Source organism: Phacochoerus africanus, chromosome 11, assembly GCF_016906955.1.
Source record: "Phacochoerus africanus isolate WHEZ1 chromosome 11, ROS_Pafr_v1, whole genome shotgun sequence".
Lineage (NCBI taxonomy): Eukaryota > Metazoa > Chordata > Mammalia > Artiodactyla > Suidae > Phacochoerus > Phacochoerus africanus.
In genome coordinates this window covers 87,172,659-87,185,760 of record NC_062554.1, presented here as the reverse complement: position 1 = coordinate 87,185,760, position 13,102 = coordinate 87,172,659, and the positions used below count along the sequence as shown (strand labels likewise).

Here is a 13,102-nt window from a genome sequence, read left to right as displayed (position 1 = left end):
AAAAAGGAGGAGGAGTAAGTCCTAGATCCTGGAGAACTTGGTTAATTAGGTTATTGGGGATGGAAAAGAAAAGAGGGAGAATTCTCTAGACGCATTTGAAACTAGACAGGTCAAAACTTCTGACCTACCTGCAGGCAGTCCATGTGATCAGTGTGCACAGCTCCCTTGGGAAGCCTGAGGTCAAGAAGCAAAGAGTCGTTCATTCAGGCGGGATCCCCCCAGCCTCCCGAAGGCCCAGGTGAGACGTCTGTTCTCAAAGCAGACAACCTGAAGTTTTTCAAGGAATCCAAGTAGCTCCAAAGTCATGTCAGGTGAGCAGAGCCCATGCAGGTTGTGTGAAGTCTCAAACATCCCAGAAATATTATAAGTGCATAGTTACACAAAGAAAACAAGAGAGCTTGCACATTTGTGATGTACTTGTAAACAACCAATTTTCCGTAGGACCGTCGTTTCAGCACCAGAAGCCAGGCCACAGGCCCTGCCAGGACTTCCATCCCAGGCCAGACAGAGGCATGGATGGGCACCAGCTCCCCAGGCACGCGTGGGTGGGACGGCCACAACCAAAATTCTGCCTCCCTCTCCAAGATGTAAGAGATCATTCTAAAGTGGAGCAACACTTCGAGGCATTTCTAATAAGTGAAAACGCTGCGTGGTCCCTAGACGCTGGGAAATAAGACATGCAAACATCTGTCCTCTGGAAAATACAAATTGAGAAGCCTTGGCTGTTGTTCCAGACCCCGACCTGGGTGGAGGAGCCTGGCTCTGAAGGAGGCCGAGAGAAACTGCCACCTGTTCCCACTTGGGAGCCAGAGCTACTTCCGGACCTTGGACCAGCGCCTGCTGTGCAAGCACGTAACCAGAGGGCACCCAGAACCCCGAGCCACGGTCCTGCAGCCCCTGCCTACCAGGGAAGCACATGCAGTCTGACAAACTGTTGATGTAGCACCAAGAACATCATCTTTTAATGAGCTTCAGGCCCGCGCTGCACTTGGAAAAACTGAGTGGAGGCCCCCACAGGACGCCCACCGCCAAAGCGCCTCCTTTGAGAGGGCGCACCAGGCCTCAAACTGCTGGTCCTGTCGCTCAACATCCACCTCAGAGGCAAAGACCTACCTACACCTGGATCTCTAAAGAAATCGTCAAACGCTGGTTTCTTGCTACAGCCAAACTTCCTGATTTGGCTGTTGGTTGCATCTTGGGAAACGGTAAAATATTTCTTCGGCGGTTAGCCCTGTGCTCCTTAGATCCTTGAACTCCCTTCTTGCAAAATCCTGCCTTTCTCCTTGTGGTGCAGGACGGAAAGTCGTGAGGCTCCTTGGAAAGCCGGCAGAGGAACTCTGCCTGGTCTTCACACCCCTCCCCCAGGTTGCTGGAAGAGCCGATACTGCCCAGGTGCTCAAGCTTCCTGCCATCATGACAGGGGTTGCTAGCACCTGCTGGAACGCCTCTTCAAGACACTGAAGCCGTGGAACAAAGGCTTTACCTGCACGGCTGATGTTTTGCTGCCTTGTTCTTTGTCCTCTACAAGTTTACCAGTGAGGTGACATGGTAAAATTCAGCTTCCTCCCACACTCCTTCCTCTTCAAGATCTTTGTCAGTGACCAGCTTCCACATCTCCGAGAGTTCAGCACGGGCCCAAAACAGATGGGCTCTCTGCGGATTAAATAGGCACCTGTTGCATCCTTGTCCGAGTCCAGGTCGGGGTCAGCCTGGCACGAATGGTACAGGAAGGATTTCAGGTCACCAAATAGCACGCGGCGACGGGTAGTGAGGAAGTAAGTGCTGCCTCTGTTGGATACGCACCTGGAGGCTTGGTCCGGGAGCCTAGCGCTGCCCCGACCGCGCATGTCCTCCCACCAGCGCCCTCACTAGGCCTTTCCAGGCGGGGCAGCCTCGCAACAGAGAATAAATAGGTGGTTGGCGGGGAGTTGGCAAGCGTGGTCAAAACGTACAAACTTCCAGTAATAAAATAAGTCCTCAGCATATAGTTAATATACAGCATGACGACCATAGTTAATAATACTGTATTGCACATTTGAAAGGATAAATAATAATGAAGCACTGAAGCATGCTGCACATGGATGCGCCATGAAAACATTATGCTAAGAGAAAGACGACTTTCACAGAAGATCATGTATTGTGCAATTCTGTTTACATAAAATGTCCAGAGTAGATTTAAGTTCTCTAGAGTTGAGGGGGGGCATTGGGGAATTACTGCTAATGGACAGTCTTTTGTGGAAGGGATGAAAATGCTCTAAAATTAGCTGTGTTGATGGTTGCACAGCTGTGTGAATATACTAAAAGCCACTGATTTGATCATTCTAAGTGAAGAAATCAGAAAAAGACAAATACCATATAATATCACTTATATGTTGAATCTGAAATATGACACAAGTGAACTTATCTACGAAACGGGCTCACAAAGAGAACAAAATTGTGATTGCCAAGAGAGAGGAAGGGGGGGGGATGGACTGGGAGTTTGGGGTTAACAGATGTATGTAAATTGTATCTCAATAAAGTTGTTACAAATAACACTATTTTCGTCATAGTATGAAAGGTTATTAATTCATTACATTTATTTACAAATCATGTTTAATTTTCATTGCACCTTTCTTAATTTCTATTTGTGTGCATGTTTTGTGATATAATATACTGATGTAGTGGCCCGCTTATATAATTTGTGAATATGTATTGTTTATTTGTATATCTATATGATTATATGTATAAGTACATGCGAAAATTTTTTTATTGCTTGTGATAAAAAAAATTGTAGACCAATGCATAAGAGTTGGAAGATGGACTCCTTTTTTAAGTAAAAACTTGGTAAGATAGAGAGTGCCTTTAACAAACACGTTAAGACTTTTCTTAGGGCCCTCTCCCATAACAATGGGCAATATTTCTGAACTCTAGTATCCAAGATTGGATACAGTGCAGGAGAAGACGGATTAATAGGTTTCTGCTCACCAACAGAAACGACTCACTATTTCTCTGCCAACCTCCTTTCCAGTGCCAAATAGTGGCCAGTGGTAGCTGAGGTCAGGCTCAAAGTCAACGAGTTATTGCTCCTCTGTACTTACTGGTTACTTCCAGTGAGGTAAGGTCAGCCTTACTCCTTTCGTCTTAGGTTCTTCTCATTCCAAACTAGAGTCTTTGTCTAGTATATTGTTCATGTCAGCAAACAATTTTACAATAAAAAGCACAAAGATATTGTGTATCACATAATATCTTCACTTTCAGATCATGAGGAATCAATAAACACCAATATGACTCACAAGGCAAGGCTGTGGGTAACTAAATACTATAAGGCCTTTAGCTAAAGCATCAGCAGCAGAATCAGGGAATTGATTTCAAGTGTAACCAGTATTTAGGTATATGTACAGTGGGAATGTGTATGGTGTATAGTTAACCTGTGGTTCTGGACCGAGGCTTAAAGGTTTCTTCTAATACTGCTATTAACCTGCTATGAAGCTGAACCTATTTAACATTGTTCCTCAACTGAGTAGGATGTTGATAAAATTACTACCTATGTATAGTATATAAATAACTTCACATGCACTTAAAGATATCCTCAAATATAAGCGTTCCAGGGGAAAATAAATTACTAATTGGGTTGTACTATGCATTTATATCTGTGAAAGGGTGGTTGCTTGAGATATGTTTAGACCCAGCCACTTTGGAGGACTCTTGGAAAATTACCATTTTAGGAGTTCCCATCATGCCTCAGCAATAATGAACCCTGCTAGTGACCATGAGGATGCAGGTTTGATCCCTGGCCTTGCTTAGTGGGTTAAGGATCTGGCGTTGCCATGAGCTGTAGTGTAGATCGTACATGCAGCTCAGATCCCGGATTGCTGCAGCTGTGGTGTAGGCCGGCGGCTACAGCTCCGATTCGAACCCTAGCCTGGGAACTTCCATATGCTGCGGGTGCAGCCCTAGAAAGAAAGAAAAAGAAAGAAAGAAAGAAAGAAAGAAAGAAAGAAAGAAAGAAAGAAAGAAAGAAAGAAAGAAAGAAAGAAAGAAAGATAGTGACTATTTTAAACCAATGGGAATTTTACTCCACAACAGAATACAAAAGAAACCACATTTGAATTTTGAAATTAAATAAGTAACTAGTCCATAATGAGTAATTGCTTTCACAATAAAAAACTAAAGAAAACAAGTTATATTTTTGTTCCTTTATTTGCTTTTCAGCTTCTATATTTTTTACAATTGAAAGAATATTCAAGAGAGTAGGTTAAAGTTATTTTAATTACATAACAGCCCAGAGGAAGATGAAATTGTGCAATGACCTAGACTAGTATCCTGTGTCTGGTTGGTAGCCAGTGAACAGTACGGCATGAACAATAGAGCTCTGGTCTAGAAATAATAGCCTGAAGATAAAGGGGGAAAAGGGGTTTCTTTTGACCATGATGAATCTCTTGAGCATTTCCTTTATTCCTCCCCTTTGATAATTAGAGTCCAGATAAAAAACAAATCATAAGGCGAGAGATGACAAGCAGTATAAATCACTTCCTACTTAAAACACATCAATTAGATGGATTTATCTTGAATAGATATTCTCAGTCTAGGATCTGCAGATCCTAGTGCATGCAATTCTGAAATTGTATGCAAAGTTGTATGAGTATGTATGAATTTTCTGGAGATCCCATCTATAATCTTCACCAAAGAGGTCCTTAGTTTCTTTAAAAAGTGTTGTGAATCACAGCTCTAAGAAAAAAAAGTGGGTAAGTGCCAAAATAATACCCCACTAATTACAACTTTTAGGTTTCTCTATTAATACACCAGTCTTAACAATAATATGTTGTGAATGGACCTTTTTGAAACACTTGGGTTCAAACATATTACAAGTTGGATTAAATGAATAGGATCAGAATTCTTGCTGAATCAGGCATGAAAGTTTTATACTCTCACCTCTGAGCCCAAGAAAGCATCTTATTGAACTCAACATTAAGAGAATTGCCATATTTCACCACCAGTCTCCAGATCCAAGTGCTTGTGTGTGAATTACTGAACATGTCAAATTCCAGAAAATGGGTGACTCTATGTTCATTTCATCCTCCCACAGCATGCATGGGTCAAAGCAAGATATTCTAAGCCTCAAGTCACTGAACTAAAAGCCAATTACTGATAGCTTGCTGCTAAAATACTTGGCTAGTAAAAAGGGAAAAGAATATTGTTTAACCTGTGTTCCTTTTGGTATTTAACCTCATGCAGCCTCTTAGAAAAGAAAGTTTTCTGATTAAAATAGACAAAGATTTGAAGAATCACACAGCTCAACAGGTAACATGTAAAAAACAAACAAACAAACAAACAAATAAACAGAAAAACTTGGAGTTCCTTTGATGGCGCAGCGGAAACGAATCCAACTAGGAACAATGAGGTTGTGGGTTTGATCCCTGGCCTCGCTCAGTGGGTCAAGGATCTGGCACAGCTGTGAGCTGTAGTGTAGGTCGCAGACGTGGCTCAGATCCTGCATTGCTGTGGCTGTGGCATAGGCCAACAGCAACAGCTCCGATTAGACCCCTAGCCTGGGAAGCTCCACATGCCGTGGGTGCAGCTCTAAAAAGCAAAAATAAAAAATAAAAATAAATTTAAAAAATTTTTAAAAATCTTAAATAGAATAAACACTTGTCACTGTAGGTCTGAGCTAAAAATTGCTGTTTTCTCCACAACCAGACCTTTAACAATAATCTTTGGGGAAATTTTCTAAGATGAACATATATAATACTCCTCAAAATTTGATGTTTAACTTTTGAAAAGAATGCCTTGATAAATATTTTCTCAAACCTAAAAATAAGTATTACCAAAAAAGCCATTGGCATTTATAAAAACTCCATCATCACTTCTTGACTTTGTTGGAATTTAATTAATTAATTTGTATATTAATTCTCTGGATTGAGTCTCCTAGGTGTTAGGTACTGTGTCAGATACTAGAACAGTAATGAGCAAAACAGATACAGTCACTCCACTGTGGAGTTTATAATCTAGTAAGGGAGATAGTCATCAAAGTTTTACACAAAGATATATAAAAGAACAACCAAGGTAAGTTCTATAAAAGGGTAGTAGAGTGTCCTAATTTAAGAGAGTCAGGAAAAGCTTCTTCAAGGAAGGCAGATTTGAGCCAAAAACTGAAGAATGAGAAGGATTTGAGTTGACAAAGAGAAGAATAGTGTTCCACATGGAAGGAACAGCATGTTCAAAGTTGCGCTGGTAGTAGGGTATCTGATAAGTACCATGGAACATGAGCAGGTTGGCATGGCTGTTCATAAGAGGAGGCTGCTGAGGCTGAAGGAGTTGGTAGGGTGAGAACTTGCAGAATTTGTATTCTATCTAAAGAGGCTGAATCTTAATCCTAAGAGCAATGGCAAATCAATGAAGAGTTAATCTACCAAGCATTTGAGCCTGGGGATTGGGCAGGTAGTGGGGTTGGTTGTTAAGAACAGATTTGTATACTGAAATGATCGTTCCGGCAGAATAATAAACCCATAGTTTATGTAGGATAGATAACTTAATTTTCAAGCACTTTCCATAGCAAACTAAAGTTCATAAAAAGAGCATGGGATTCAGAGTCAATGTACAAATTTTATAATGATGCTTGACATATACTGAACACTAATGTTAGTTATAGGTATAACGGTTTGGTCAATCTCACCAGAGCATATCAGCAATATCAGTCATCATTTGAAATTAATTTTTAACTTTGTAATGTGAAACTAATTATGAGGGCAATGTTAAAAAGCACTTTTGTTAAAATTTTTAATTTGAAATATTTAATCAATATGACAGTTTGTTAATAACATTCTAATGCTATAAGGAAGGCCTTCCCATTTGTAGCTTGAAATAACAAATTAGTACATAAATGCGGCAATGATCTTATTGCCTGTGATAAGAATTTTTTGTTTATATCAGAAATGACTATTTTCATAAAATTTAAAAGCAAAATGATAATGCTTCTCAATTCCAAAAAGTTTTCTCAATTTTCTTTTAACTCCAGATCTTCAAGATTCTATATTTCCGGAGTTTGTTCCATTTGTCACACTCACAGCATTACTTTACTGCTTCCGAACGTTAATTGATCCACATTTATCCATTCCTACTTCCGTAAATGCAGACCGAAAAATTTATTTTTCAAAATTCAAAAGGAAATACAGCTATAACTAAGTATCAGCAAAAGAACCTTAAAATATCTACAAAGAACAAATGGATAAGGCAATGCTATTAGACAGTGCTTAATAATGTAGCTTAGTTTAGTTTTTCTTGTCTGGTAAATTGGTTTTAGTATAATGGAATCAGTTCTAATTAGAATGTGCAGAGACAAAGTAAATTTCCGCTAATATAAATTCCTGGTTTACATGAATAAACTTTTCAATGTAAAAGTTACCTTATCTCCCTTTATTTAAAACTATTGTATCCATTAAAAAAAAGTTATTTTATCTCTCTAAGAACTATAAAATAATATTATGAGTCACATTTATGTAGATATGTAGAGTATTAAAATTGCTATTGAAATTCATTTTTATAATATAAACCAAAAGATATGCAGTAAATATGAATGAGATATTAAAAGCAATTATGTTGAATTATCATCCAACTTATTATATTTGATTTAAGCCAATGAACCTGCAATATCCAGTGTTTCCCAGTGTTTCTCATCTGCTTGATTCCTCAGCAAAAATAATAATAATAATATTATTTGTTCAAAAGGCTAAAACAGTTCTCATCATTATTAGATGGTAAGCTTGTTATTAGTTACACCTGAAGATTGAAAATCATGCTTTTAGTAAATAGCAGCTATGTTTAAATTGACACTGAAAGAGGCATTCTTGTAAACTTGCAAAACAGACATTCTACCATAGCTCCATGAACCGCTATTAACCTGTCCTAGGATGACTCCACCAGTCCAGTCCTTCTCTAGAACATGGGGTTTGAGGTAAAGCTGATGGAGAGGATTCCAACAGATAAGGGAGGAGAAGAAAACGCAAAGTGTCTAGTTAATGAAAAACCTTGTTAACCATTTTTTTAGAATTTTAACTTCATCCTGAAGACAATTAAGCACTCACTGATATGTATTAATCGGTAGAAGCACATGGTCATATTTACATTTCAGAAGGACTTAACATTTTCATTCAATTGAATGGGGATTCAAAGACTGATCATTGGCAGAGCTGATGAGCCATACCCAGTGGGTCACTGGGTAAACCCCTTTCCACTGTCCCCTTTATCCATTGGACATTTGCATCGGTGGATATGAGTTTGCTTTGTGTTTGCTTGGTGAAGGAAGGAGGAGGATTTCTGGTGAGATATGAGAAAAGAGATGGGAAAATGAGAAATGGACTGAAGCAAACCAGTCTGCCCTCTGTTGGGCCCCAGTGAGTGGTTATTTGAACTCCAGAAGATCAGGTTTCTAGGTAAAAATTGAATGAGCTATTTCCCTAAGAGATTTAGGGCACAAACACTGTTCTTTGGGGCCTCCTGTGGCAAAATGGATCACAGAAGTTTGAAGAAACATATTCTCTTGATTTCTGACTGAAGATATCATTGAGCATGAAAGATGAGGAAGAGTCACTTGGCCCTCCGAGGATTGTAAAGCTTTGAGGACCTGGGAGGCAGCAATCAAGTGTGAGTGGTAGGAATGGCAGATCATGGCAGGGGTTGGTGGTTGTCAAGTGAGAAGAGCCTCACTCACTCCCTTGTGAGACTCCCTCAAGGAATACCCAGAAGTACTTAAGAGGCAGTGAGTCAGGCAGTCATTCTTTGTCCAGAATTTCACATAGTGCTAGGGACTATCATAACAGCAGAAGGGTAATTGAGGCTAATGTGACCTAATTTGTAATCACTGACCTGTCACATGGGTTTGCAAATGAACCTAAGGAGTCCAGCTACCAGGGATTGGCAGTAGTCTTGTTGAATCATGTGGTCAGAACTAGGATTGCAGCAGTGGGTTGAGAAGAGGGAAATGGACCCATGAAATACTTAGGAGACAGAATCCACATAATTTGATGAATTGGGAAATGGTTCTCTAATTGGGGGCCATGGGGAGCAGTGATGAAGAGCATTAGCTCTGAAATCAGACGGCTTTGGGTTTATCACTTACCAGATGTGCAATGGCAGGTAAATTACTTAATTTGTGAAACCTCCTTTTTTTGAATTTGCAAATTTTGAATAATAATAATTTCTACTTCACCAAGATTTTTGTCAAAGTTAAATGAGATGATCCACCAAGAATATTTAGTGCAGTGCTTGGCATATTGTTGCCACTCAAAAATATACCATACCTGCAGAGACTGGTAGAATTACAAGTAAATCAAATTGTTAATTTTAGAGAGTCCAATTTGTATACAAATTTGAAACATATATTATTTCAAGTGTCAGTTTAAAATTCATATTTATTTATATGAATAAATTAACACAGGTGCATACATATCTACAACTGGCTAACTTACCACTGAAAAGTTGAGCAATAAAACGCTATATGGGCTTTTATTTTCTCTATATTGTGTGTCTGTTGCTTATTAAACTCAGTGGCTTTCCTTGATAGAGGCACGCCTCATAATTTTTCACTTTACTCATCAAAGAGCATTTGATGTACTTTCAACTCCTAGATATGAATACTAGTCATCTGTCAGATGAGCAGGTGCATCAACATAGACACTATCTCTAATATTAGGCCGACCTTTTGAATATTAATCTCTTTTAGGCTTTGACGATGCATGAAGTCTTTCCTCCCAGGATATGTGTGTGTGTGCGCATGCATATATGTATGTATCTGTATACATTTGTGCTTGTGTGTGTTTGAATAGGCATAGCAATTTGGAAGTGAGATTATAAACTTGCATCCAAGATTTCAAATAATCACATAGATATAAAAGTAACATAAGAGGAAATATTAACTAATTGTAATCACAAATATTCAAAATCCCTTTACCCTAGTATTTTTTAAGAGCTATGTCTGTACTTAGGATGGCTTTGGCAGAACCCTGAAATAAGTCATGGAATATGGTAAGGAATAGAATCACAGGACAGGAAAGGTGCCCTATTATTTGTGTGATAATCCCTTAAATTCCTCCATTTGCTTCTAAATCTGTGAGGGAGAGGAACTTATCTCTTTTGACCAGCATTAGATTCTCTAATCACAGATGGAAGCATATTGTACTGCTCAATAAATAAGTTAAACTGAGAGGTAATTTTAAAATTTTGGTCTAGTCCTTTTCTTTATTTTTATTTATTTATTTGCTTTTACTTTTTAGGGCCGCACCTTCAGCAAGCATATGCAGCATGTGGAATTTCTCAGGCTAGGGGTTGAATTGGATCTGCAGCTGCCGGCCACAGCCACAGCCTCAGCCACATGGGATCTGAGTCACGAGCATTGTCTGCAACCTACACCACAGCTCACAGCAATGCCAGATTCTTAACCCACTGAATAAGGCCAGGGATCAAACCCACACCCTCATGGATACTAGTTGGGTTCTTAACCAATTACGCCACAATAGGAATGCCCTGATCTAGTTCTTTTAAACATAATAATAATAATAATAATAATAATAATAATAATAAATAAATAAAAAAGACTTGTTAAATCTAATTTAACTAATTTCACCAATGAGATAATTGCTTTCTAATGTAAAAGTGACTTCTTAATGCCACAGAGCAATTAAATTGGCTGGAACTGAAACAAGGTCCGGTGTTCTTTTTGCCGGGTATGTAGTCTGTTTTAACATCTATGCTACTTTCTTAATAATATTTCAAATTATATGCATGTATGTGTGTGTATCTCTGTGTCTGTGTGTGTATATACATATATATATATGTATATACACATAGAGAGAGAAAGAGTATTTCAATATACATGAAGTCTTTGCATGATTTTGTAAGCCTGTCTGTGTCTCACATATTACCAGAGGTTGTGTTTTCACTGTCCAATGACCATACTAGCTGGAAGGGTCCACGGGGACACCAGATGACCCACACTCCCACCTCCACATGGTAATCTTTCATCCCTAGAATCTTACCTCCAATACCTCATTCTTAGCCCAGTTTCCCATTATTCAAATTCTATCACTCCCTGTCTCCCATTACTTTTGTTTGTAGGCTTCATCGTGACCTTCCTTCCCATCAGCTCTCTTCTGGCTTTATTTCTGTCTTTTTATTTCCAGTGTAAATTCCATTTTTTATCACTTTAAGCATTCAAAATAATGGTGGCTTTTCTGCAGGGCCTCCCTCAGCCCCCAAATCTACAACCTTCTGATCAGTCTCACTATTTACTTCTTTAGTTTAGATTAATGTTGCAGAATGCTGCTAGAGAAAGCCATGTGGACACAGAAATAGGTGCCCTTCATTAAAAACTCAGTCGTCAGCCTCAGCTGGCCTTTCAAGTCAGCTGGACAATCTGTCTGTGTGTCCCTAGTCCCCTGCCTCCCTCTTTCCCCTTTGCAGCCCTTCCAAATCCCCATCATTCTCCATAAACCCTTGACCCCACTCAGCAAATGACCTCACCTTCTACTTCACAAAGGAAATAGAGGCCAACAGACAGCAACTCCCTCAACTTCCTGCCCCCTCCTTTACATTCTTATCAGCACCCACATCCATCCTTACCTCTTTTCCTCATTTTTCAGTTGAAGCGATGTCTCTTCTCTTAGCCAAGACTAATCCCACCACCTGTGATCTGGATTCCATCCCCTCCCGCTCCCTCAGGGACGTGCTCCATCAATCACCCAGGCTCCTGCATCTTCAGCCTCTTGAGGTGCACTGGCTCTCTCCCCTCAACATACAAAAACGCTCAGAGGTTCCAACTCAAACACAACACAACACACACACACACACACACACACACACATTCTCTCTCTCTCTCCTTTCCCCTCCCCGTATTCTCAAGTTACTGCCAAAACTTTCTCTTTTCTTTCTCAGCCAAGCTTCTTTTAAAAAGGTGTTCCTCTGATTTTAAAAGTAGTACATACTCACTTGAGAATATTTGGAGAATAAAGATTTTCAAAATATAATTACCCATAACATACGTCACCCAGGGATGACAATTCTTAATGTTGTAGTTTTGTTTCTTTAGTTTTATTTTTTGCTACTCATAAAAAAAAAAGAAAAAAAAATTGGGGGTCCTACTGCAGAAAATTTCCCATCTTGTTTTTTTCACTTCTGGGACCATTCTTCCACAGTCTTAAATACTCACAAACATGTCTGCTAGTGGTTGTATATTATTGAACTATATCTGTAACAATTTAAATGCCTTCTTTATTAGACTGTTAGACTGCTTCCAATTTTTCTCTTCTATAAATAATTATAAACATGCTTCCTGAAGACAAAGCCATTCTTTTTCTCTCCTCCCGTTCACTTCTCTGCCTAAGACTATCTTCTACCTCCTTCCCTTGAGATTTCCCTCATTAAAGTTACCAATGACTCTTCACCAACATTAAAGAGACTTTTCTGGCCTATCTCACTCAGGCTCTCTGAGGTACTTGACACTGTTAGTGATTCCCTTCTTGAAACTATCTTCTCTCTGCCTCCCATTGCCCTTGGAAAGAAACCATCTTCCTGCTTTCCACCCTTCCAGTTCCCCTCCATCACCCCCTTTGCATGTTCTTCCTCCTGGCCTTGCCTTTGAAAGTTTGTTTCCTTGGAGTGCCTTCCTGCCCCTTGGCTCTACCTCTAGCCCTTCTTTCTTGGGGTGGAGGAGGGACCGCTCCTCATCTTTCATGCTCATATGCTGCTGATTTCTAACCTGCACATCCAGCCTTGCTTATCTCCTCCTCTGAGGAGACTTTTTCTACCTCTCAGTCATGCGCTCAAAATTGTTCTCCTTTTCTAGGCCCCTACGGCACCCCATACGTCATTATCATGGCATATATCGCTTTTAATTTAAACGGTTGGTGACTTGCCCTTTTGTTTCCAGAATTTCTCAGCCTCTCCACTATTGACTTCTTGGGCCAGATAATTCTTCGTTGTGGGCCTCTGTTCTGTGTGTTGGAGGGTGTTTAGTAGTACCCTTCACCTCTACAAGCTAGATGTCAGTAGCGATCCACCTGCCTTTGTGATAATCAAAAATGTCTGGACATTGTCAGATTACCCTGGAGATACAAAACCCCCGCAAGGGTGA

At 39.7% G+C, this 13,102-nt stretch overlaps 1 protein-coding gene and 1 pseudogene across 13 annotated transcripts in view; both read right to left on the bottom strand.

Annotated features, from left to right (window-relative positions):
• HDAC9 (histone deacetylase 9) overlaps window positions 1-13,102 on the bottom strand; it is a 959,143-nt gene that overhangs the window by 284,695 nt on the left and 661,346 nt on the right. The gene's annotated exons all lie outside the window — the stretch shown is intronic.
• LOC125110635 (BTB/POZ domain-containing protein KCTD5-like) lies at window positions 427-2,025 on the bottom strand (annotated as a pseudogene).